We start from the raw sequence: 26,861 nt of genomic DNA, 5'->3' as shown, positions 1-26,861 counted from the left end.
TTTTTGCTTATGTTACTGCTGCAGCTTTAAGCAGACATTCGGTGTGCTGGGTGGAGTCGAGCGGAACTCCGTCTGTGAAATATTACTACCAGTAGCTCATAGAGGAAGTCCCAGAGCGAGACCAGAACCAGCGTCTTTCACCACTAGCTCTAACACTTGAATTATTTTTCGGTTTATTTGTTTAGCTTTGTGACTGTGATGCTAATTCGGGTGAGTCTTTGTAGTTGAGTGCTGCTTTACCGGCTGCTCCGGATGTCCTCTTGTTCCTGCATTAAGTCTCGATACAGCCGAACTCCGTCAAGTGCTTGTTTTTTAAATGCCATATTATATTTGTTTTGTTGATACGTTTTGACGTGCTTCACTCTCGGGGTCATTTTCCGCTGCTACATGCAAACTTCCCCACTCACTCAGAGCATTAAGGTTTCACACAACGGGATTTGTTATTGCGCACTTGTGCAGTGTGAAGGAAAGAGGAGACGAGCTGCACACACAGGCTGCGAAGTGAGACAATTGTGATTGTTTTGGTGATCGGCAACAAGAGACAGTGATCGGCGATCACCGATCATACACTTTTTCACAGAAATCAGCCGATTATGATTGGTGGCACACCCCTAGAATGTACATATCAAAAATAAAAGAAATTTGACTTCACAATTTGACGCCTTGAAATTGGCCTCCGTCTCGTTAAGAAGCTCCTGCAGTTGTAAACGTCATCACAGGAATGCTCGTCCATAATGCCGTTTACAACTGTTTTTAGGAGCGCTGGAACAAAAAGTAGTTCTTTTGATTCACTTTTGATTAATGCTTTTGTTGAGGCAAGGACATTATAACACGATATAAAACTGAAAAAGTTAATTTCACATCATACCACCCTCTTCTAAACAATTTATGAGAGCTCAGATGTTGAAGCCATAACTTTTTAAGCATTTGACATGATAATTTTAGACATTTGAGGTGGCAGCTCTGCATGTATTTTAGTAACACCTAAAACAGATTGCTTCAATGTGTGAAATAGAAAAGTCTAAACCAACCAGCCAAGAGCTAAAGGAGAGAATCACTGACTGCCACACAAGGCTGCGTCATCCTTAGTTACAATTTTTAGAAGCCAAATTCTTCTGTCCAAACAATAACATGCAAATATAAAAAGCATGTTAATGTCTAGCCATTGTAATGGTGAAATGAAACATGCCCTGAAATTGGCAGGAAAGTCAAACCAGCTATTTTTATTTATTTATTTATTTATTTTTTCAGTCACTAGTGTACATTTTTGGAATAGTCGGCATTTGCAAAAGAAATTTCAATTCTGTTCCAAGGAATGCCCAAAAATAACAGAGAAAAACTGTGTATAGTAAATGAGGGTTGTTACATCACCTGTCACCAGTCTCCAAATTTTACAAAATAAAATCCACAGGCAATAGTTAACACTGAATAGAATTAATAATGCAGTTTTTTTCATCCGTGTAGATAGATTTATAATGCATCTACAGCGAGCAGTGAGTCAATGCATCATAAATGGTCTTTTGAAGAGCAAGAAAGCTGGCAAGACTCCTTTTGTTTTTGAATTTGTCCTTTCTGCTTTTTTCCTAATTCAAAAGTCAAACACAAATCTAAACTTCTTAAACAATTCATAAAAATAGCAATGGATTGATGGATGAGGATGAAGAAAATAAAAAAATAAAAACCCACGCAGCTACAGTTCAGTTGGCAGCATGAAATGAGATACGTAAGGAAATAAACTTAAGCACAGAGGCAGTGTCATGGAGAGGAGCACTTATTAAAACTGCATTAATGCATGCCTTAGTGCCACTTTATACCCAAGTAGGCATCTTGGCATCCTGATTCATTTATGTTCTAATTATCTGCATCACAGAGGCCGACTGATTGGACTAATATGACATGCATGGCAACAATTTAGCGAAGACATCGATATGTGACAGCTTTTTGTTGGCACTGACATCCCTCCTCACAGCATTACAACCCTGTTAATGTTTTGTGCTCCAAGTTAGCTTGACTTGAGACAACTGTTTCTGGGTGTTGTTGAATGAACATCATGAATAGCTTAACACAGGGTGTACATGTTCCGAGTTTTAATTCTTTTGCTTATTTCAAAATGAACAGCAAAACGCGTGGCAATAACTAATGGCAATGAGACATTTCGTCAAGGGAAAAGAGAAACATTCTGCAATCCTCGCCGTTTATAGTGGATCTAATGAACAATAAGTGATGGGAATCAATTTAAAGAGTAATTATTAGAACAAAAAAAGCTAATATAATCTCTTTTTGGTGAATTTGGAAACACATACCAGGAGCATCAAGTCATGTCTTTGGTTCAAAAGTGAACAGATCGATGTATCTGTGGATCTTAGCCAAATGCAGCCATTTGTGTTGGCAGATGGCATCATCTATATTATGAAACTTAAATTACTACATTAATCATAGCACAAAATGTTTACTTTGAACATTTTTTAAAAAACATCTTCAAATAATGCATTCCTTCTCTGGTTTTAAACTGCGTTGCAATATGAAAGTGATGTGAGGAGTCCTTGACTTTCCACACAATGGCTGTCCTTATATTTCAGTACCACTGATATGCAAACAATCAAATCATTTGATTTTATGGAGAATGGGAAAAGTGGCAGTCAGGTGACTGGGATGTCACAGCAATATGTGGGGGATGAGCAAAGCAAAACTAAGTTATGGTCCATAAAATCTCATTCAAGCAACTAAGGCTGTAATGATTCCTCAAGTGATATGGGTACGTTGATTATTAAAATTCCCAGAAGAAAATTTATCTGCCTTGAATCTTCATTATTTAGGGCACCATGCTCCAGATGGATCATTATTTGTCTTGGACAGCACTCTCACTTCCTCTTATGAGTTGTTGATAACTGTTAGCAGTATAAAGTGAAGTTTTCCTTTTATTGTTGTGAGACCAATAAGCATTCTTGAAATGACTGCCGCGATGTTTGGAGTATGACAGCTTTTCTCCTCCCGGAACTGCATGGAAAGCAAAGTGTGGGGAGAACGCTGCCGGTTTATTTACACAGGTGAGCGGATTAATAAAACCCTAAAAGCAGCGTTATGTTATAGGAATTGCATCATAGAAAAACAGGTATGCCTTGGTATATTGGGCCCCTGAAAGCTGTAAAATCAAAAATGATTTAGTCAACAGATATTGAAAATCATTTCAGGATTTTACATCTTGACAATTTTCTTTACCTAACTTTCAGTTTCAAATATTGCATTCATTTCAGCTTCAGGTAGACCGAAGTCAAGTTCTTGACACACATGGCTAAAATCAAGCTTTTTTCCCCAGTGCTTTTACTTTTCCACCTTTTTATAAACTCGAGTGACTCAAAGCACACAGGTCTCTACTAAGTGAATTAAGCTCTCGCCATTCCCCTGTTTTTATCCATCATCAAAGAACATGCCTGAGAATGACTGTCTGTGCAGGAGAGATGATTTACTTCCATGTGATCAGTCCTCTCAAGATTGGCCTTCTTCCATGCATGACCACATGTCCAATCCTTTCAATGTCTCTCTTTTCTAATACAGAAAAAAAAAAAAAACTGCTGTAGAGGCATTCTGGTTTATTTTTCACAAAGCATTTTATAGCCTACAAAAATCACTGTGGGTACATTTTCATGTCCATCGTCAATCTCTCCTCAACAAGGGATCAACTTTCCCCAGTGGAAGAAATTAATACAACACGCAGGCGTGGGTCGCTGTGAGATATTTATTGGTCACTATAGGGAATCTGTGACCTGCCTGCCCTTCCCATCACTATCCTTAATGCATCATCTGTGACATGGACACAGTAAAGTTAAGGTGTTACAGTACAAGCTCTTTCTCCTTTTTATGGTAGTGATGATTGCTTGCAAAGTGGTTCATTCTCCACAGGTGAACAGTGCTCGGTCAAACGAAGCTGTCGCTGCTCCCGTGCCGGTTGGTTGTATCTACGTATAAGTCATTGTGCAGTTCTGGCCACTCATCATTGACATTATCATCTTGACTTAAGGTTATTTTATTTAAGCCATTGTTGTGGCTCAAAAAAAATCTAGTTCATGTGAAGAACTTGAGTTGGCAAGCAACAAGAGGCATCTCATCTAATTACCCAGCTACAACCACCTAGTCAAGAGAGAAATGACTGCTAATCATCACAAAACGAGTACATATGTCTCCACAGACAGACAGACACCTATTACAAGGCAGCTTGACACCATTAAACTGTTTACACACCATAATCTCAGGGCAGTGAGCTCATTCTTCTTTTTGTATTATTCTTTATGGTGTTAAGGTGAGATTAGTTTGATGCATTTTTAAGACTAATGTGATCTAACTTTTTCAACAGACGTCTCAGTGCTGTCAAAATGAATGCAGGTGAAGAACACTGGCTGTGACAGCACTAGTTAAGAGGTGGCCATTATAATATATTTAGGATGTGGCCATCAAGAGGCATCAGAACTCACCAGGAGAAAAGGGCGCACAATGAAGGTTAATCAAGCCCACGTCTGACTGCAAGAGAGTCACTGAGGCTGGAACAGATAATATACAGCCAGGCACGCTGATAGAAATGTCTGAATTGGAAAGAAGAATAGAATGATCCGAAATACTTTGTTTCTTCCTTCTATCCTTACGTGAAAGTTAAACTTCTGCATGTGAGAGCACCTATATTTTCTTAGAAACAAGAAGACGAGCCTATTTAGATCCGGTGATGACATTTAAGAGTTGTTGGCGGCTCATATTGTTGTGTTATCTACTACCAAACTGAATGAATTCAATTGGCCGTCTTGGCAGTCGTTATGGATATCATCTTCTTGTAGAATATACTTTTCACGGTAGAAATAAATGCAGTTAAGACCTCTTCTGGGCTCTTAGAGTCATAAGTTGCAACAATCTTCTTTCTGAAGACAGCTCTTTCAATCTTAGCATGGTGTTAACTGGCACAATAGTGACAACATATTAAACTGAATGATGAAACAGGGTAAAAAAGATGGAAAATGCTGAGTAACTATGATTTAATCACGTGCACCTGATGGTTTACGCCCGCATGTGATATTAGTCATTTTAGATGAAAATTCTTGAGGGAGTGTTCTAGTTAATTCCTAAACATATGTTGAACTTTTTCTGATTCAAAGAAAGTTTAGAAAGTTTTTTTCATAGCTTCTTTACTTCTCCTCTTTAGTCTTGAGTTTCACCAGCTTTGTACAGCAGCATAATGTTATTATGGGGATGAAAAGAAAGCTTATTTTGTTATTCTTACTGCAGATGAAAATATGTGAGGAAAATCCAGCCATATATAGCAAATAGTATCCATTTTGGCTTGTTGTTTTTTTTATATTCAGATCAGGCCCAGGAGCATTGGGGGGCATTGCCCACCCACAGAGTCCACCTTGCCGCCCCTGGACTCAAAGCTGTTTGTTGTTTTTACCTTAAAGTGGCCAATATTCTGTTATTCCTATATCAATTTGATACAGTATTGCCTTCCGCACTTCCCATATCTGTGTCCTCTGTCACTGTTTTCAGCAGTTAAAACTGTTTAATCCGCTGTTTAGTCCGCCATAACCTGTTTTTCCGAGCCGCCTTTAAACGCAACATGAGCGCGCTACAACCCTTGCCTGGGTTTACACCTGTGCGGCGGCGATGGAGACCTGCTGCTGCTGTGCAGACCTAGTCAGGTTTGTGTTAAAATCATGCAGAAAAACAGCAAAGAACCTGGCACAGTTCCCCCCACAAACTAACCGACTGAGTAGAGTAATGCTGTTGGATGCAGGTAATGATAGCTGCATCCAACTAGCTAATAACAATACAGCACCTTTGGCTTGTTAACAAATAGCCTGTAGACTACTGATATTGTTGTCTACGTTCAGCAACGTAGATTCATTTTGCCCCAAAAGAAGTCAGTGTCCCCCGCCCCTGTTCAACTCATCTGGAGCCGGGGCTGATTCACATACAATACCAGCCCCAATACTAAACTATTTGTCTAAGTAAAAGCATTTTAGATTATAAAATGTTAATATAAGCATGTATTTAAATTTAGATTCCTGAATCAGACAAATTCAAAAACCCGGATGCCTCAGCCTTACCAAGAGCACACAATGGCAATTCCTTGCTAAATTATCCATCTCTAAACTCAGACAGTGCATAAGAAAAAACCTTGGCAAAAACTAAAAAATAAATCCATACCCTAGAGGAAAATGTTCAAACTGAAGGTTACCACAAAGTTAGGTCAAGATTAAGGCATTGAATCCACTGAAAATAGCATTGGACAAAACTGTGGAAAACATCAAATTATCTGATCTCAAAGACTCAAAAGAGCTCAGACCTGAAGCTTCTCATTAAAATGGCTACATAGTTTAACAATATGTTTATTTCTACGCGATCTTGAGATAATCAAATATACTGTCAACATTTTACCTTCTGATGAAAGAAAATGATAATTAACTTCAAACAAATTGATATGTCATCATCTACACTTGATATGTCATCATCTACACTTGTGATACTGTAATTTAAATGTCGGTCAAATGTAAGGATAAGAACTCTACCCAGTTTAATTATATATTCATTCTTTTTTCAGCAGCTGCTCTTTTCTGTTCTCTCATAGAGAGGTTGGATTCTTTCCCAACAGGTGAGAGTCCATGGTTTATAACATGACCATGGTAAAGACAAATAATAATAATAATAATAATAATAATAATAATAATAATAATAATAATTTAAAAAGTATATTTTCTCCAGTTCATCGAGAACACCCAAGAATAACCAAGTAAATATGTTTTTATGTGGGAGTGTCTAGAAAAATGCCATACTGCTTTGAGAATTAGGAGTAAACCTAATTACCATACATCTGTGCCAGTTTCTTATTTAATTATATATAAAAAATGCTCTAGTCCAGATTTTTTTTAACTCTTCATCCAAAAAAATACCAAAAAAAACCTCCATACAAGAAATAAAACAAATAAGTTCTCACCCATTGCCAAATTCTTTGGCTTAATTTGAAACCGGAGCAGCTGCTGTCTGCCCACAAATGATAAGCGATTGATCCCTTTTTTCTCCCACTTTTTTGTCGCTTTGGATACTGGAACCGTCATGAAGGTTGCAAAAAGATAAGACCTGGATTATTTTAAGAGCCAATAATGCTTTGTTAGCTACTGCTTGTTCTGCTAACTTCCTGGTTTCATGTATTTGTCGAGGCTAAGTACGTATTAATAGGAAAGACGAGGACAGTTTCACATGTTGGAATGCAATGACATGATTTACAGGTTCACGGTCATAACAGCAGCAAAGACATGACCTGGGATTGTTCTCCTTTGTTTGTCGGCTCCCTCCCTGTATTCAACTTGTTACGAGCAACCTTGTTTAAGCACCCGGCCAGCCTGTTAGGGGAGGGATAACGAAGTAATCCATAGTCATTACTCAAACATCACCCTTGGCATGCACGCTCCGCTGTGGACCACTTAGCTTAAGGCATATCACTGTGTGTGTGAAGAGGAAGACAGCCACTAAAGGCATTAGAAGAGCAGGCAGTTAGAGGTGGCTGTCATGAAAAACAGCGTCTACGGGATGTGCTGATAAAAGGGTGAAGGACTGAAACTGTGCAGGGTGCAAGCATGGCTTTGGTTACGTAATACTGTATAATTACCTCAGAAATATTTTTGGTCAGGTATCGAGTCCTCTCTGGCAACTGTGGAGGAGAACGAATGCCTTGAAAAAGTATTCTCCCTTAAATTCTGTACGGGTTTTGTCACATTCCAATCGCAAACCTCAAAGTATTTTGTTGCAATTTCATGTCGCAGACCAACCTCAAGCAGTAAATAGTTGTGAAGTTGATAGAAAAAAATGCTTGTTTTTACCAATTAAAACATTAAAATTGCTGTTTGAGCTTTTATCCATCTCCGTTTACACATCTAAATATAATTCTGTCCAACTGACTTCCTTGGAAAATTTGTCAAATAAATCCTCCAAACCATTTAAAGCTGATTTTGAAATAAACCAGAAATTCAAGTTTGATTTGACAAAACATCTGTTTAATCTGTCACCCAAAAACTAAGAGTTTGACCCAACAAAAACATTCCTGTCCATTTACACCGACAGACTGGACAAGAAGACCATTAATCAGTTTATCAATTATGGCGTATAGAAGCTGAAATCACACACAACATTGGTAAATAACCTACTAGCAATATTTATATTGGATATCGACCTGAGTTTTCACTGGTGCATTCCTAATTACTACCTCTTATCGCTTTCCTCCCTCCTCCCAAATATCTTTTCTTTATGTTGGTTTACAACATAAAAGTTAGTAACTGTAATCTCACAATATGGGAAAACTTTCAATCAGCAAAAAACATTTTAGTAGGGAAATGTGTGGGAAGAAAGGAGGAGGAAACTAGAGGGCAGCTGAGGTGGGCCATAGAGAGAGAAGCAAAGCACAGGCAGCAGAGGAGAGTTTATGTTGCCATAAAGTTCAGCATTATCACCGGCTGAACAGAGACTAAACCAGGTAATAAGGAAGATGGCATGCAGCACCATCCTAAAGATCCTGATTTAAGACCATTTATTTTTGCCTATCTGTTTATTTTGCATGATGGCACAATTTACAAGAGGCCAGCTGCGAAAAGCGTGCAGGCCCGATATGACATCAAACACAACAGCGTGACTCATAGCTGGACCCAGAGCCCATTCCCAGGAATTAGAGTGCTTTGAGTTTTATGATCGCCTATCACCAAACCTAATATAATTACCCTGCAAGGGCACTCTGTCTTTCAGCAGGTGAAATGGGATGCTTGAGTTAAGGGGATGAATGTACAGAAGAAACGTTGGGTTGCTACTTTACAATGAGACCGAGGGCTCGAAGAGGAGAGATAATAGAGTTCTCTTTTTTTTTTTCTTAGTTCATACATCCAACACATAACACTCGCAAAACAAGGCCTTCCAGAGAGCGCCAAGTGGTAGTTCAAGATCTTCTGGGCCCTGACCTTAGCCATGTTGGTAATAATTGACTTATTATTTTAATTAAGCACTATAACAACCCGTGTAAAGCAGGATCGGCGAAGCCGCCACAAGGTCCGTGTAATTAATAGAGTCCACTTTCAAGGTCAGTCCTTTGTGTATCCGTGAGGATGTGCACGGCGCGTGTGAGCACGCCGCTCCTCTTGCCCTCTATTTTATCGCCCTACATGTTGTTGTGTGCGACTGGTATGATTAGCTGTTGTCACACCGACCCATAAGTCATTTCCTCCCTGACGCCGCAATCTCTTTTCGCTCTGCCAAAATGCGAAATGTGTCACTGTGGCCACAAGTGATATACTCCGCCATTATGAATAAAATCACCATCATTACGATATCCAATACGGCGTTATCCCTCTTCCCGTCTTTCAAGCTTGCGCTCTGTGGCTCTGAACCAACAAGGTTACGGCTGCCAGTTCATAGTTTATGTATTTTTCTCGGTTATTCCTTTTGACATTCCGCAAAAAAATAAAAAATATAAAGAAAGAAAGAAAAAAAAAAAGTGTCAGGAGTAACTCCGCTGCCTCCGTTACCGCACCTATACCCTTTGGCTGGAAATTTGAGCATACCTTGGCTCTCCATCATCTTGTGGGCTTGTTTCGGCTACGTTTGTCTACCTTGCACCTCGGGTCTGACATGAGGGATGCATAAAATATTCATGCAGAGGTAAAGCCACTCAGATGAGCAGGAATGAGTGCAGGAGGGGTGGTAGAGAAAAGTGTGGGAGCAAGATGGGAGCAGAATTTTGGAACGGCAGCTGATGCAGGTACCGTACTGAAAATCTAGGGGAAGTAGCATGAGGGTCGGAATGCACACATGACTGAATAGCTTAGCGGCAACATTAACCGGTTAAAGGCCAATCAGCATACTTCTCCTGAAAGGTTAAGTAGGTCTAATTGGTACACAGGTTGCGTCAGAGATGGAGACATTAATAAGGCATGGCAAGGCAGAGCGGGGACAGGTAGGGGAGCAGGCTAGACTGACACTGCACTCCACTCTGCATAAAGCACCAGTGAATGGATTAAATAAATAATAAAAATAAAAATCCCTAATCAGCCATCCAAGTGAAAAGAACAAAGCAAAGGAAGCTAGATATGCAATAAATAGACCTCAGGAAAAAAAAAAAGTGTTAGATTCAGTGTTGCTTCTCCTGCATATCTCTATGTAAAACAAAAAAACCACTTCCTTCTAATGTCGAATTTATCTGCCTTGTGATCTTAAAGACAATTTTATGCAATAAAGGGATTTTCCTTTTTCAAATGTCTTACTCGTTTCCCCCTCTGCACCTGTTCTGAAAAGATCCGATAACGTCGCCTCCCTTCGGGGTAAAGTGTTCCAAGAAAGTTTAATCTAGGAAAAAGAACTCTGAAAATAATCTCTCTAGAAAGAAAAATAAATAAATAAGACAAAAAAAAAAAATCAAATAAACACGGAGGGAACAAAAGGAGTTTGACAGTAACATTCAAACAGGATGTGGATGGGTTCTTTTTTTTCCCCACATATAGATGCCGAGATATTTGTTGTGAACCCTGGAAACAAATTAAAAATAAACTAATCTGTTAGCACAGTGACCTAAACTCCCACTGAAATGTGAGAAATATCTCTCTAAAAGATAAATGGTTTGACAAGTAAGTAATAGAAGCATTTTGTTGAGTTACTATTAAACAGAAACTTCCTAATGCAAAGTTTGCTCAATCTCTACTGTGAGTTTAACTGGAACCTTGACTCGTATGTCATGTCAATTCATGTCTTCCTTGGGGGATTTTTGAACAAGTTGTAATAACCCAATGAGTTTTATCACTCCTGGTGATAATCTACCTGCATGACATTGCTTTGACGTTCTTTTATTTTAACTGAGTCATAAAATGTCACATTCTATAAAAGTCAAATTAGAGTCACAAAAAATTAACAGTTATGGGACGTAGTACCCAGGAAGAACATGGCAATTTGACATGGCAACGTGGTCAAATTGACATGCAACTGCTTTAGCCACACAATAATAAAGTTTAGCTTCTTGACAACAAGCAAACAAATGATGAAAATGTGGAGAAGCATTTCAAAGCTTAGGTACAGCGAATGATCTGAGATGTTTCTCTTCCAATAAGCCAGGTAGTTTTGTTAGGGTGGATATTATTATAGGGTCCTCAAATTATCAGGAGATTTGAAATAAAAATCAGGTGGACTCTACCAGACGCCTGAAAATGAGTCATCATTTGGTATTTCAGTAGAAATGTAGAAATGAATCACCAGTCAAAAAAAGAAACCATTCACAACTTGATCTCATGCATTAAGTCCTATAGAAAACCTGCTGCCATTATTTTGACAAAAGGGTTGTTTTTTTTTCCAAAGTTCACAAAGTTCACAGCAGTGGTAATTATCATGCAACCAATATTTTATTTTTTTTTAAAGCAACCATTTCTTCTCTAAATAAATGCAGAATTTTTTTTCTCTTTGAGGTTTGATAAAGGGCAAATTTATCTGAGGACCTTTTACACATCTTTTACCCGGTCCCAACAAATTCATCAAAACCTGCATGAGAAATCCTCCGCCGGCAGACCTGGTTCTGTCATTGTCGCCGAGTCAAGTCTCGTATCAAAGGAAAGCCGATCTGAGTCATCTGTTCCGCAGTGAGCCCTTTTGTTTCAACTTCAGAGACTTGAAGTGATGGGTGTGAGGCATCATCAGCGAGGCTGCTCTCTTCAGAGACACTTATCCTCATGGTGGTATTATCATACATCAGCAAAGCATACATTAGGAAGGAGCGAGTGTAGGACGCGCTGCGTGCTCGCTGTGACAGCTGGGGTCTTTATGCTTGGGAGGGAGGAAATGCTCATTACCGACGATGTTTTTCAGTGTTTTGATGAGTAAATAGAAAAACTGCTATCAAAAGACGGCACCAGCAGTCACCACATTGCCTCCCACTTAATCTGGATACGCATCATTGAGAAGGAGGATCATATCATCAGCGTAGCGCCATATCTTTCCTCTAACAGGGGAGTGGAAATATTGGCGGGCTCTTTTTCAATCTGCAATTTGTGTATCAATGGGCAGCTATCAATGGGGCCCACTCCGAAGTTACGGTTAGCTGATAAAGAAGATAATTAGCCCCATGCTGCGAGTATGTGTGTTAATCTGCAGGTAAGGGGAAGTTCATAAAGTCTTAGGGTGCACCCCTTTTGCCACTCACTTTGAAAAACGAGATGAGAAATCAGGAGGTATAAAATTAAATTGCATCTGACAAAACTTGCGACGGATGGATACAACCTGACTGTGGCCTGGTGATTTTTTCATCCGAGTGCCTCAGCCTTAATGTGCGGCGGCATCATCAGCTGGGAACTCACCCTTATAACCTTTTGCAGCTGCTCACTGCAGAGTCGCTGCTCATCAATCCGTCATGTCGATTTTGTTTGCCTTTTTTTATTTGGAACGTGTCTCTTTAGAGAGAAAGGAATTGGGCTGTGTTTGTTTCCTTGTATGGGAGAGAGAAAGAGGAGTCACAAACTGTTCATGTTATGAATTATTAGCTCAAAAGAAGAAGCAGAAAATTTCTGGTTCCAAACGCTTGAGGAGGCATGTTGCTAAAACTGTAATTGCAGCAAAAATTTGTTTCAAGCTGCATTAACTGAAGGGATATGAAAATAAACGCACGGCATATTTTTCAGGTTGACTTGTAAAAAAAAAAAGAAAAAAAAAAAAAAGTGCATTGCATAAAATCCCAATAAAATTTGTGGTTGCAACACAAGAGGTAGAAAAATAAAAATAAAAAATATATAGCACTTTGCACAAATTTTGATTAATAAAGAAAATCCCTAAAAATGAAAAGCTTGGAAAAAAAATAACTAAACTAGCTCATACGGCAGAGCAATTGGAGCATAACAAACGAATCATTCGACTCATCATCACTGACTCTGCTGTCATCTTCAGCATAACAGAGAGAAACTGCTAAAGAGTCATAGCTGCCCTTTTATATATAAAAAAAAAAAAAGGAGTCCTGCTCAACTGAATCGGTGGAAGTGAATTAAATCAATATCTGGATGCACAAAGGTTGAAACATCCCAAGGGGACGAGAAGAGATATTAATTCAGTTATAAGGCATCATCTGTGTTTGCATATTTGCCTCCTATCCACGGTTGTGATTGTTTATTAATTAATTTTGTTACTCTACAAAAGGACTTGGCGAGATTACGGTCGACACAATGTATTTTGTTAACAGCTGAATGACAGAGACTCAATTTCCTGCATGCAAATGAAAGGCATTGTCAGTCTTCCTAATTCAGCTCGGCTCTTCTTCTCTAAAAAGAAGGAGAAGAAGCAGAAGAAGAAGAAAAAAAAAAAGAGTGATGTTTTTCAGTCGCATTAATAGGTAGGTAGATTTCCATAAAGGAAGTGATCCTATTGAGGATAAGAATGAGTAATGCAGCTGAGAGTGCGTCCCACTCAGTGGGAGCTCATTAACTTGAACTCAAAAATGGTAGTGTCAACTTATGAAGCTGTAACTCATTCTTGAAAAATGCGAATGGCCTCATTGATTCATGCGATCAATTTGCATTCTGCTAAAGAGCAAATTACAAGCAAACTATAAAGCATAAAAATGAAAAATGTGCACAGGAAGGAAGGACTCCTTGTTGAGTAATTAAACTGGCTGTCGTAAAGAACGGTATGGCGTGAATTTTTTATTTTTATTAAAAAACTGGAGTGAGTGAAAGCTCTGGCATTACTTTGGAAACTAGTTATCTCCGGCGTCTTAAGTAAGCTGTTGAAGTCGATGAGTAGCTTAATGCACAGGGTAAAGTATGCTTTTTTTTTGTTGGTGAAAGTTTGACACATCTAAAGAATGCAAAGCACCTCAAGAGAATGCCAAAAGTGTAGCATTGAAATGCATCTCTGAAAGATGCCTTTCTTAACATCTTTCAGAGACTATTTCTTTTTCTTCTCGTCACTGACTTGTTTGCAGGGATGTGGCCTGGAGCAGGCATCTGTTTTTGAGGGAGTACATTGTAGCAACACAATCCAATGTCATCAAAGTTAGGAGAGTAATGACAGAAGGGGAGTTGTGTATTGCTCTGTATGTTCAAATACATTTGGCTAATTTGCAGTGAGCACATTTAAAAGAGATCTAGTTTTCTCAAAGAATTCCAGAAGACAAAAACACTTCAGGGATGCAGCGAAAAATTTGCTGGCGACCGGAACCTGCAGATTTTCATCTTCATCGGCCCCTCGTCACTTGCAGCTTGGTCAGAAGCTCAATAATTCAATTTTTTCCCAATCACTGAATGCATCATACTAAGCACTTGTTCTAATGAAAGTGCTTTTCTATGCTTTTACAGAAGGGACAAGACTCAGAATGAACCGTTTTTATTACAGAGGGAGCATAAAAAGGGAAAGTTGCTTGAAAGGATACTTTATTCTGTTCTACAACGTGTCTGCAATTCATTCAGGCTCAGTGTCATGGCTTGGAGTGTGAGTGGTTTTGGTATGTTCAGTTTGAGGTGCATATCTTCCACCTGGTCTGAGTGTTACAATGACACTTGGATGCAACCCTCTAATCCACCTGCTGAGAATTTAAGAAGTTATTTGAAGGTCTTCTTCGCAAGGTGTTTTCTCAGCTTTCTGTGCTCCGAGTGCATGGCCTACTCTTTGCAGAACAAATGGTGACAGAAGTTGAAGGTTTAAGCAAGAGAGAGAATAAAAACAAAAACAGTAAAGACCATAAACTTCACATAATTCATCGGCAAAGTGAATTCACCAGAAACCATCTAGTGTTAATACCAATGTTATATTTATCAGGCTTATGCAGGCAATTTCCAGCCTGTCATGTTCAGGAGGCAACTAATCAAATCTATTATGTTACAGCTGGAGTGATGGATGGGAAAAGAAGGCTTAATAATTGCAACTTGTCCCTTCTGACATTTGGCCATGTTTCCAAGTTAACAAAAGATCAGCTTTGTTTCATTTTTTTTTTTTTTGCACGATTTCCTCATTTTCCTTCAATAATTAATTTGAAAGGGCAATGCTGATGGTACATACCTGGATTTTTGAATTAAATTCTGTCAATTTATTTATCGACGTAGGTAACAATGAAATGTATCACAGGCTCAAGCTATTTCTTATATTAAATTATTTTAGAATCAAAGATGTCCTGATCGGGTTCCAGCTCATTACGACTACAACTATGATGTGATGTTTTATGGGCAATCAACATTATTTTTAAACTTTTCCTTCTCTTTACAGCTACACTGATCGAAAAAGAGACACTGTATTGACTGTTTCAGCCTGTGATAAGGATGTATTGCAATGGCTGTGCTCAAATACTTGTCTCTGACATACAGCTCCTACAAATTCAAACCATTTTTTTTTTCCTCAGGAGAAGATTTTCTTGTGAGAACACAATTTACTTAAAAAGCAGTGAAATATTTTGCATTTTTAATTATTAACTTAGTAAAATGTTTAAAAAAAAGGAGGTAAACATGCCAACATTCGTCACAATAATTCAAAAAAATATATAATATCTAAATATATGTTAAAGATGCCAGACAAATTGGTAAAAGCTAGACTTTCTTTGAAAAACGGTGCTTAAAAAAAGAAAAGACATTACTTAGCAGATTCTCCATGGTAATTCTCACTGTAAGTACAGGAGGACGTTTCCCTCTTCAAAGGGAGCACATGTCAACACTCTTCTCGTCTGGGGGCCTTTTCGACAGCCAGAAGGTTTTAATGGAACTGGGTTTTGGGATTTGCACATGTCTTTGGTCTTGTTCAAAGGAGTGTCTCTTTGAGGCTTCTCTGAGTCTCAAGCAACGAAAAGAAAACAAGGTGCCCACAAGAGAATGGCCCCACTTCAGACCTTACAGATAGATTCAGACCGAATCATCAGCTGCTCTACTACATATGTCAACCGTCAGTGGGAAAAAGCTCTAAGCCTTGATTTGCCTGAACTGTCAGGTAACCCTTCTGCATAAAGCATTCAAGCAAACTGAGCATGTGTGGCAATTTGGTTTTTCTTCTTAGTTCTTCTATTACTGAGTTTATGTCAGTAAGATTTTTTCACGCTGGAAAAAAGAATTATTTTCTCCAAACTATGATGACTCCGCCTGTATGAGCAGTAACATTATTGTAAAAATGAATTTGTTTCAATCACTTTTTATGCAACCACTACAACACCCCCTTAGAGCTAAAAATTAACATAGAAACACTTACAAACCTTCAAAAATATATATATTTTTTTAAATAATCAGAAATATGTACCTTAGATAACACCTCAACAGCATTTCCCCTTATTTTGTGTTTGAATGAGAACTACCAGTTAGCATAAATATGGAAAAAACAATCTCCATACTTTTGCTTTCCAGTCTGTGGTTCCTTATACTGCAGTTTTATTCCTGTGCGACTCTTTGATTTGTTTGCAATATGTGGAGAAGAAGTTGGGCTGCTTCAGTTTACCATGACTCACAACTAAAGTTTTTTTGTTTGTTTGTTTTGGCCATAATTCTTGTTTCTGGTCTGTTTTCGTGTCACATTATGCGTTAATTGTTGCTCTAACCACTTTTCCCTAGGTCACTGCTCTTGGTTTCCATGACTACTTAATTGGTTAGCCACGCTCACCTGTGCCTGTCTGATTATTTCCACCTGTGCTTCTTCCAGGATGAAAGCCCTTTCCAGCCACAGCACAGGTGCCACATTACCTGAAGCACCATGCAGACGAAGTTCTGCATTTTCCTGTCGACTCGGAGAACTCGACCCTGTTTCCGCCTTCCTGATCCCCCTGCTCCTCGCCTGCCCCTGCCTAGTTATTGTTACGGACTCTGGTTTAATAGTTTTGACCCTGCTAACTCTCCTCTGCCAGCCGGTCTTAAATTGTCAAATCGTGAACCTCCTGTAAACCGGACCAAGACGAATTCTTTGGCCACGCTACCCTGTCGCCGCATGGGAGGCGGGCGCAGAACTTTTTCCATATTATGCAACCCTGGAGTCCAGAGCTGTAATTTTCCCACTTTAAAATAAAGACTGGTAATCGTTTCATTCTTGGCTGGACTTTTAGATCTTTTAGATTTGGATTTTATTTCGTGGCGCATCTATGTACGCTGTTTTACAGAGCAAAGGGTCAGCAAAAGAGAAAGGAGGTGGTTATCCTAATTTCTAGAGCTTATCCCTTTACTCCTTTGAGGGCCATTTGAGGATTGCACTGCAGTACCCCAAAATACCTGAAGTTGATGTCCTGCTAAGACAAGGGGCAAAGTATTTTGTTTAAATTTAACAAGATTTACCTCCAAGTTATCCAGAAACTGCAGCAATTTTTCAACATTTCAGTTTGGTACATGAGAGTAAGGTAGATCGCTTTCCCATTTTGGCTATGCCATAAAAACGGCATAGTACATGTCTCAAGTAATATATTGTAAAATACAAACTACGTCCTCATTTGTCATTTTCTGCACATCGAGGAAAACGGTATATGGTGAAATATGCACTGCTGATGTATAACATTTCTGGTGTCCTAAACAATAACAGGGGAAAAAGTTTAATAAAGGAAGAAAGAGAAAAACAAAACTTATATTTTCTAATGGATCGGGAAGGTTTAGTTGAATGTGTGGTGTTATATTTTAGAAACACAGGCAATAAATATCTTAGTTATAATTTGACTTGAATATCCTTTGGCACTTCGGTTAAGCTCCTTTTAAACCAATCGAGTCGAGACACAGACTTTAACATGCAGTCGCAAACCAGTACGTATTTACCAAACTTTTAACATTAAACTGCCAACGCTGTCAGTGTCAAACCAAAAATACTGAATCAAATATTACCACCCCTCTGTGAATCAGCAGGCATGGGTACTTAACACAGCAGCAACAAACCTCCCTTAAAATCAGACGCTTAGCCAACTTAATGTCATAATCCCTTCCGCCTCGTCAGAGCCGCATAACCGCTACCGTGACGGGTTCGGCTCGCTTTCTCCGAGGAGAGAACACTCAACCATCCAACCTCATCAAGTCTATTTATCAGAATGATCTCTTTAAAGTCGGCTCAGCCCATCCCGTCGCCCTACTTAGAGCCAATGTCGCGTTAGCGCCAATAGATAGTCTCCATCGTTCGTGCAGCCACATCGCTGTGGATATTGCCTCATTACAGAGCGAGGGGCATCAACTCTTGCTTTTTGGGATTAATGTAACCGGAAACTTTGTCAACACGTATGAACATCTCAACTGGGAAGGAAGGAAAAAAAAAAAGAGTTTCCATTACGCAAGTTTCACTTATCAACCCCCCCTGATACTTTTTTTCTTAAACATTAAATAATATTGGCTTTTTAGAGACTATTTCGGTCAAAATAATTTGAAAATATAATATTTTTAATTAAGTAATTTAGATTTTCACTAATACTTCTCACAATAATACTACTGAAGGATTGCTCTTTGTATTTAAAAGACGTCTGCTTTCCTAACACACAGACATTCATTCATATATGATAAAGAGGCAACTACGGTTGCTATTTATGACATTTTATATGCTTTTCTACATTGGCAGTTACTTGCAAGATTTACCTTAAGTGATCTTAAAAACATTACAAGAGTAATAAAGCACCGTATCTCATATTCTGCAATGCTGTTCACAGCTGCAGAATATCTGGCTTTAATAAAAGCCGACTGATTCACAATAAAATAACTGCAGGGTAATAATTTCCAACAAAGGTTTTTTTTTTTCTGTTTTAGATACACTGCATCAGTTATTCAGAAATATTTCTTTCTCCTTTAGAAAATTGTAGAGATCAACACAATATTTGTATTTTATTAAAACAGAGTCCTGAAAGCATTATTTCTACACAATTTTCAAAGTTCTCCACAAGTTTTACAAATGAGCAAACTTTTTTCTCTCTCTCTCTTTCTCTACCATCCAGGGAGTCTTTTGTGGGCTCTAGTGTCCCTTATATGAAGGTAGGTTGACAGGAAAGGGGGAAGGAGAGGGGGGAAGACATGTGGTAAATGTCGCCGGGTCCGAGAATCGAACCCGCGACGGCCGCTTCAAGGACTTCAAGGTCTCCAAATGTGGGTCGCGTTATCCCCTACACCACCACAGCACGCCCCAAATGAGCCACATTGATTAACCAGCTAAAATACAATTTTATTAAATATATCCACCATATAGCCTACAGAGTTAGATGGTAGACTAAAACTGTTCCCTCTATGTGCAAATTTGGAAAAGTCATAACCATGTAGGATTGTTTTTTTACTTGGTAATAATACAGAACATTGTCTTGGTCCATCACACATGATGTTGATTTATTTATTTATTTATTTAAAAGCTAATTTTTTCTTTGTAATGTGGGGGAATTCTTAGGCTACGAAAACATTTGCAAGGTTTTATAGGGTGCATAGGAAAAGTAAGAATAAGTTCCAGAAATGGGCTACAGTGCAGCTACGGCCCTGAAGATGATTGTAGATAACTTGGCAAGAGAGTTGAGAACTGGAAAAGATTATCTATGAGTTTTCAATGAAAAAGGATCATTTCAGAGATGTGGAGGAGCAAGATTATGGACAGCTATGAAAGTTTGAAGGAGAATCTTAAATCTTGTTTTTGTTTTTTTTTTGACAGGAGGTTGCAGGAAGAACTGAGTGACACATTCTGTGGATTGGGTTCTGGTGACAAGGCAAGCTGGGAAGTTGGTTCTGCATTCAGAACCAACTGAAGTTTGTGGAAGAACTTGTGGGATGAAACTGGAAAGAAAGAGTCACATAAAAAGTTACAGAGGCATGCATGAGATTAGGTGCGAGATTAGATTGCTTATGTAACTGAGCAAGAACCTTAAATAAGAATAAATTATTTTATTTTGTTTTAACCAAAAGATAGACCATTGATTGAGAAATTTGGGGGGAAAAGTATTAATTCAAATTTATCCAACTATCAGGCAAGAGGGAAGAATTAAAGAGTTCAGTTTGTCAGGTTTGTTTCTGGGTAACAAACCTTTAATTTTTTTAAACCTTAACCCCAACTAATCAATTGCTAAACCTAATCAAAACATAACTGACATCTTACTCCTAAACCTAACCCCGTCCTCACAATGTAGTATTTGCTGGAAAAATTGTCCTTAGACTGTATCAAATATCAAGCCACATGCACACTTTAAATGCTCAGCAAACGAAAACATTTCCCAGAAGTTCGCATTATATTATAACAAATGTTAATACAAACTACTTAATAAAATCTTACATCTTTTATCCAGTTAAACAGAGGATTCTTGATTAGTATTTGCCATTTATTTCTGATAATTAAGAAGGCATTTCTACTTCCAGCTGCGGTGAGGCGTAAAATGTGTAGATGTCATCCACTGATCTATGAGTCAAGATCATTTCTGATTTCAGTGGAAAGAAAAAGGAGAAGACAGTACTTTGTGAGGAAGTCACAACAGCGGTAATTTTTGTCAAAAATGACGATGTTCTGACCCGAATGTTCTCGGCAATCACTGCTCTGCTACCAGATGACTGCGCGGCTCTTGCTGGACTGACCTCACTGATTCACATCAAGCACAGGTGTGATGCTTTTATGTTAATGAAAAGATGATGACAGGATTAGCGAGGTGTATGAAACGGTTAATTGCTTTCTGCGCTATAATTCCAAACACATTACAGGCCCTAAAGAATACACACAAAGAGCATCTAACAGCAGACTCGCATCACTAACCTGCATACACACTGCATAGCATAATGAAAGGTTTCTCTCTCCCTCGCTCTCTCTCCTTTTTTTTTTCTTTACCATACTCGAGTAATAATATGCCTATGAGGTTTCCCCTTCTACATAAAAAAAATGGATGAGACAGGCAGAAACACGACACCAGGACTAAATCAACCAGCAAACTCTTAAGTTTTATCCATTTATCACAGCTGGACTATGAATATATATATACTGAAGATTTCTGAAGGTAAAACCAGTCAACATTTTGTAGGCATAAGGACTCGGGCCATTTTCTAAAACAGCACTCTCAAGCATTTTATTTATTCATTGCTGCTACAATGGGGGTGACTGTGTCCGTACACCTGCTGAGGCTAATCACTCTCTCTGAGACCGAGAGGTCAGGAGGAAGAGAGATGGGGAAGGTGTATGTATATGAACTCTGAACGCATCTTTCCATCTTTTCCATAAAAAAAAATAATAATCCTCCTTTTTTCCAGCAGTAAGTCATTCCCCTGCTGCTGTTCTTTGCAGGACAATCCCAACATTTGCAAGTATTTTGAGATTCTAGACCCATTATCAGAATTTAAAAATATGGACTACCTCTATTTTTTTCTTTTTTTTTTCTTGTTGTTGTTGACTGTCACAAAACTGTTTGGAATGTAGGTAACATTTCTACCTATATTCTCCTTTTTGTACATTTCTTTTAAAACATGATAATAATATTTCAGAGGCAAATTCTCCGGGCCTGCAAGGTAGTTAAATGATGTCCTGATTGAACCCTGTAGTTGGAAAAACTGTATTTATTTAACCAAGTTATATTTTTATGCAAGAACAATAAATCAGATGCTTGTCTTCAGTCCAGTGTTTTAAAAATAAACTTATTTCCATGTTTCTGCCCACTATTTGCATTAATTTCCACTAAAGTTCACTGTATGTAAACAATAAGGGGGTAATGGTACATGCAAAAATACCAAAATTATTAGGATAGCCTTTCCAGTTCTGCATGAACGTGTGCTGTATGAATACAGTGTTATTTTGAATCTCAGCACATGCATAACAGGATTTCTTGAGTGGGATAAGAATGCAGAATTTTACATTTTGCAAAGCCACTTTAGAAAACAAAACAAAGTGGAGAATTCTTTGAGCTACAGTGACAGTGGTGCAGAAAACAACCTGCCTAAAAAAATCTAATAAAAAAAAAAAAAATCAGCTAAAGAATAAATCTGAACAGCTACAGTACCTGCAGCATGACTCCGACCCTCAATACCAGAAATGTAGAGACAAGTCGTGACCACCTCCAGTACAACGCATACACTGAATTGTCCATTTTTTAAAAATATCTCAAACTTGATCAAAAGTTCTAAAAGTTTTATTATAAATCCTACCCACCCATACTGACCACTGTCAAGTGGTTTTATTGTTGCGTAGCGATTTCTTTAAATACCAAGATCAGTCTTGGGAATTTAAATTTGCCACTTTTTAAAATGCTAGATAATATATTGTTAAAATGCAAATATCAAGAAATTTTGCTTCACACATTTGTGGTTTCACCTCCATTTCAAGCATATCAAAATCATACCAAACTGAACTTTACAATAAAGGTAAGAGACTGTGTACCTTTACACTATTAGTGAAAAAACGTATGCCGGTTTCAAATGTTGTCTAACATCACAAACTCTGGGGTGCGTCATATTGGCATGGTTATGAGACACTAAATCCACTAGAGGGCAGTGCAAAATTCAATAGCTTTGTACTATTCTAATAATTGGTGAAGATACTGCATTGAAGGAGGCCTCCATTAGTTTCTACAAGACAAGTTCTTGAATCACTACCCTGTAGATGCATCCCATCTTCAAAACAGCTGCATCAAATAGCTGAAACCCTTTATCAGCATGTCATTCAGCTCTGCTAAGGCCTGGTATTGAGTCATTCATTTGATTCAGGTGGGTTGGAGAAGGGATGCATGGTTGCGGACTGAGTAAGGCACCCCGTATTAACAGGTTGCATTTTTAGTGCTTAGAAAAAAAATTAATTAGCAAAAAAAAATAAAATGTTTTCATCATTCCATGGTTAGAAAAAATTGTCCCAAAGGTTTACAGTGTGATTAAGTGCATCAAATTATCCAGCTAGCTTGCCAAACAATGTTAAATATAAAAGTTAATAGACAATTGTTTTGTTAAGTGATCAGTCTTATAAGATGAGATGTGTACACTTCAAGCCAGCCCAAAGGTAAAGAATTATTGGATTATTCTCAGTATAAGCACCATTAATACACTAGTTTTCAATTTGTGGTGGGCTACAACAAATGTGTTAGTGAACTTTGTAAGGCTAATGAAAACAGGGTTTGGACTATGCTCTGCATGTCTTAGAGAATGGGTATTATATCTGCAGTCCAAATTAACTCCTTTGCCGTCATTGATGGCATGACACTGGTGTTAGTTTATAGTAACACTGAATGGTTAAGAAGTTTTAAAGCAAGAAATTTTAAATAATACGTCTTAATGTAGCCGGGCTCTGCGTTACACTACCTGAATCACCGATTGAAGCTTTGCGTTGTGCGGATGGAGACGGCTCAGGAGTTCCAGGTCAGCCAAAGTGATGGCGTTTTTATTCTGCACAGAACAGAATTAAATAGTTCAGCAACACAAAAAACACCCAGCTGATATCAGTTCACCTTCCAGCCATGAAAGGTCTGGTCTTTTATCACAGTATCCAGCATCAAATGCTAATATAAACGGCTTTGCATATTTTAAATCGCGACAAAATAAAAATAAAAGAAACACACACCACCGTCCGATCTCTATGATTAATAATTTAAAGGCATAACAATTTGTTATTTTGTGAAAATAACAAATTCAAAAACAGACAAGATAGTTCAATAATTTTTATTTATTTTTTTTAAATAGAGCGAAACAACATACCTGCATAGTATGGAATTGAATACTTCAGCAGCACGAAAAACACCCAGTCGACATCAGTTCACCTGCCCACGAAAAAAAAAAACACATTAAAAGAGAAAATGGCCGCACGGCGCCGGAAGACCAGTCGGCTTGTTCACATATGTGCTACAACAGTAAGGTTTAAAGTTCGACAAAAAACCATTCCATCCTCCTCTGAACTATATACGTGAAATGAACACCTTACAAACACGTTAGCTAAAACATTTTGTCATCTAGAGTAACTTTTAGACAGTAAATTAACAAAAGCTCCATGAGAAACTCACCCTCCTCAAAAACAGTCATGGAGGGTGAAGGGGGAAGTGACGTCACGGGTCACGACCGCAAAAAATAAAAATAAAAAAAGTTCCCAAACTTATTACATGGATTTTGTTTAAATAACAAGTTGCTGATAAAAATGAAAGACAATAAAATGAAGAAAAAACTATTAAAAATACATAAATAAGATTCACGTATTTATTTTTGGTGGAATACATTATGATTTCTTTCTTCGATGCTACAGTTGTATTCTGGCAGTTTTTATATTGCATTAAGCACCATGTTTTTTAAAAGTGCACTACAATTATTAGAATTGTTTACCCAATTCCATTGTATAAATTCTGAACTTTGCCTCCTTTATAAATTGAAATCAATTCATTAAACTGTATCACAGTACGGGGGTCAACTGCATTGTGTCATATTTTTCATTCTTAATTTATTACAATGAATCAGATCATTATCAGTTCATGGAGAAATGTGTCCAATCAGCCACAGATTTTACATTACTGGTAGACGGTGAAAAACATATTCATTCAGTGGCATTAAAACCTACCCTCCTTTTAATCAGAATCATCCATCCATCCATTTTCTATTCACCCTTTGTCCCTAATGGGGTCGGGAGGGTTGCTGATGTCTGTCCCCAGCTAACGTTCCGGGCGAGAGGCGGGGTCACCCTGGACAGGTCGCCAGTCTGTCGCAGGGCAACACAGAAAACAGACAGGACAAACAACCATTCACACACACACTAGGGAGAATTTAGAGAGACCAATTAACCTGACAGTCATGTTTTTGGACTGTGGGAGGAAGCCGGAGAACCCGGAGAGAACCCGCGCATGCACAGGGAGAACATGCAAACTCCATGCAGAAAGACCCTGGGCTGGGAATCGAACCCAGGACCTTCTTGCTGCAAGGCAACAGCTCTACCAACAGCGCCACTGTGCAGCCTTTAATCAGAATCACCTTATTCAAATTCTGGGAAAGTTATTTGCTTAAGGCAAGTAATGAACTTCACTATGTGATTTTATGTGATATGAATGAGCTGTCATCACACATACAAATTGAACTAATATTTCATGTGACGGAAACGACAGAAAAAATGACAGCAGTGCGTTTAGTTATTCTATCTTTAAAGCACTATTTTTATTCTTTTCACCTTGTATAAAGGTTTACTTTTTTGTGACTGACCAAATGTCTCTTGTTTGGCATTTGGCAAAAATGGAGGACATGGGAAATGGCTTAAGAAATGTTGCTCTGCTTTTATGAAATTCAAAAGTTCAGAACTTAATGAAGCCTTTTGAGAATATCTAATGCTATTAAGAATTTGGTTTTGAGCACCAGAACATCTGTCAAATGGCTCTACCAGAGTAAAAATGGTCTGGAATTTCATAAATTTGTAGTGCGGTAATTCCACTTCCTTATTCAAGTTGGATAAATGCATCCAATAACTTTTCCACTGCTAGATTAAATGATAATTTAATAATGTAGCAACTTCCTCTATGACAGTCTGACAGAGATAAATAGAGAATAAAAAACTTTACCAGATGCATAAACTTACAGCGGGATTAATCAGGCTGAAAATATTGGAAAGCTGTCGTGGGAGATTGCCCTCCTCCCTGAGCTTTCACATCCTCTCCTCAATACCAAAGCACTAACAGGAACTATGTAGATAAGGACAAGGGAGATAATAGAAGTAAATTCTGCTATGTGAGCGGGCCTGGCAAGGACTGACTGGCCAAGGTAACTCTCCATTTTTCCACAAACAAAAGCAGACAAGGTCCTTGGATTGGTAAAAACACCAGCACGTACTGAAGCCACTCAGTTTTCGCTCTCACATGCTTACAAAAAATGTACTGCCAAGGGAGTGAAGGGCTTTCTTCACCTGCATATTTACAGGCATACAATTCTGATAACTTCCATGTTTTAGAACTGTTTTGCAAAGTTATAAGTAAGGAAGCATGAAGCTAAAAAGAAGTCAATAGTCAATAGAGTTCCAAAATATGGTGTTCTCTGCTTCCCATACTGTCAAATGACAGTGATTAAGATTATTATTTTGTCATAAGATTATGAAAAAAAATAAAATGTTTTTTGTCGTCCAGTCAATGGACCGTGTTGTGTTAACACCAGCAGCTCCACCTGAACCATTTTGCACCATTGTTCCATGGACCTGCAACTGAAGGAAGCCCAAGAATGGTGGTGCATGTATCCGTTGAAGTAGAATGAGCATGTCAACGTTTTGAAGTGACTACTGTTGACAAAACCTGCCTAAAGCATCGTATAAGAAATATCTTATCAAATTCATAAAGAAGTGCAACTCCACAGTGCAAGTATACCCTTTGTGGACCAGAAATTATTTAACATTCTTAATGTTCAGTGAGTTCAAGTTTGAATGGTTGTGTGAAGGTGTAGGCTGACATATTCAAGAGTTCATGTCAGCACTTGTGTATACAGAAAAGAGCTATCGAGGTTATGAATCAAGAAGGAATTCATTAGCACATGACGGATCTGGTCTGATTAAAAGGCTGTAGTCATGCAAAAGATAACAAATAGCCTGCTACAACGAAATGCACAGAAAATGTTCAGAGGTTTGGAGGGAGGTCACAGTCTTAAAGAAAAGGTGTTTGGGTTTTTGCAATGATCATTTAAGTAACTCAGTAAATCATATCCGTCCCAGTCTACAATGGTTAATAGTCCATTAACATATAAGATGCAAAGGGATGCTATAGTACCTTGGGGTTTTACTCAGTTTGAGAATTGTAATAAACACAGAGAAAGACTGTACTCCAAAATTCAACAATTTTACATGCTTTCTGTACACAGCCTGCATCGCAGCTTTTCATCATTGATATATTGATTCAAGATTGGTATTTTAGTTCCAAATGATTGACATCTCAGTCAGCACTTTCACTTTCTTCTTGCGCTGAAGGGAATGGGAAAACAAGCACATCATTTGGTCTAAGTAGTATTTCTTTGGTCTTC

The 26,861-nt window shown here is 38.3% G+C and overlaps 1 long non-coding RNA gene across 3 annotated transcripts in view; it reads right to left on the bottom strand.

Annotated features, from left to right (window-relative positions):
* The window catches only part of LOC122843721, a 122,009-nt gene extending 98,067 nt beyond the window's left edge, over positions 1-23,942 (bottom strand). For all 3 annotated transcript variants that reach the window (XR_006372759.1, XR_006372758.1, XR_006372760.1), the window contains exons 1-3: positions 23,894-23,942; positions 23,592-23,653; positions 23,199-23,282 (exon numbers count right to left, since the gene is read on the bottom strand). This is a non-coding gene — a long non-coding RNA (uncharacterized LOC122843721). The remainder of the gene's footprint in view (positions 1-23,198; positions 23,283-23,591; positions 23,654-23,893) is intronic.
* Between the last annotated feature and the right edge of the window lie 2,919 nt (positions 23,943-26,861).

Source organism: Gambusia affinis, linkage group LG14, assembly GCF_019740435.1.
Source record: "Gambusia affinis linkage group LG14, SWU_Gaff_1.0, whole genome shotgun sequence".
NCBI classification, from domain to species: Eukaryota; Metazoa; Chordata; class Actinopteri; order Cyprinodontiformes; family Poeciliidae; genus Gambusia; species Gambusia affinis.
This window is presented reverse-complemented; position numbering and strand designations above follow the sequence as displayed.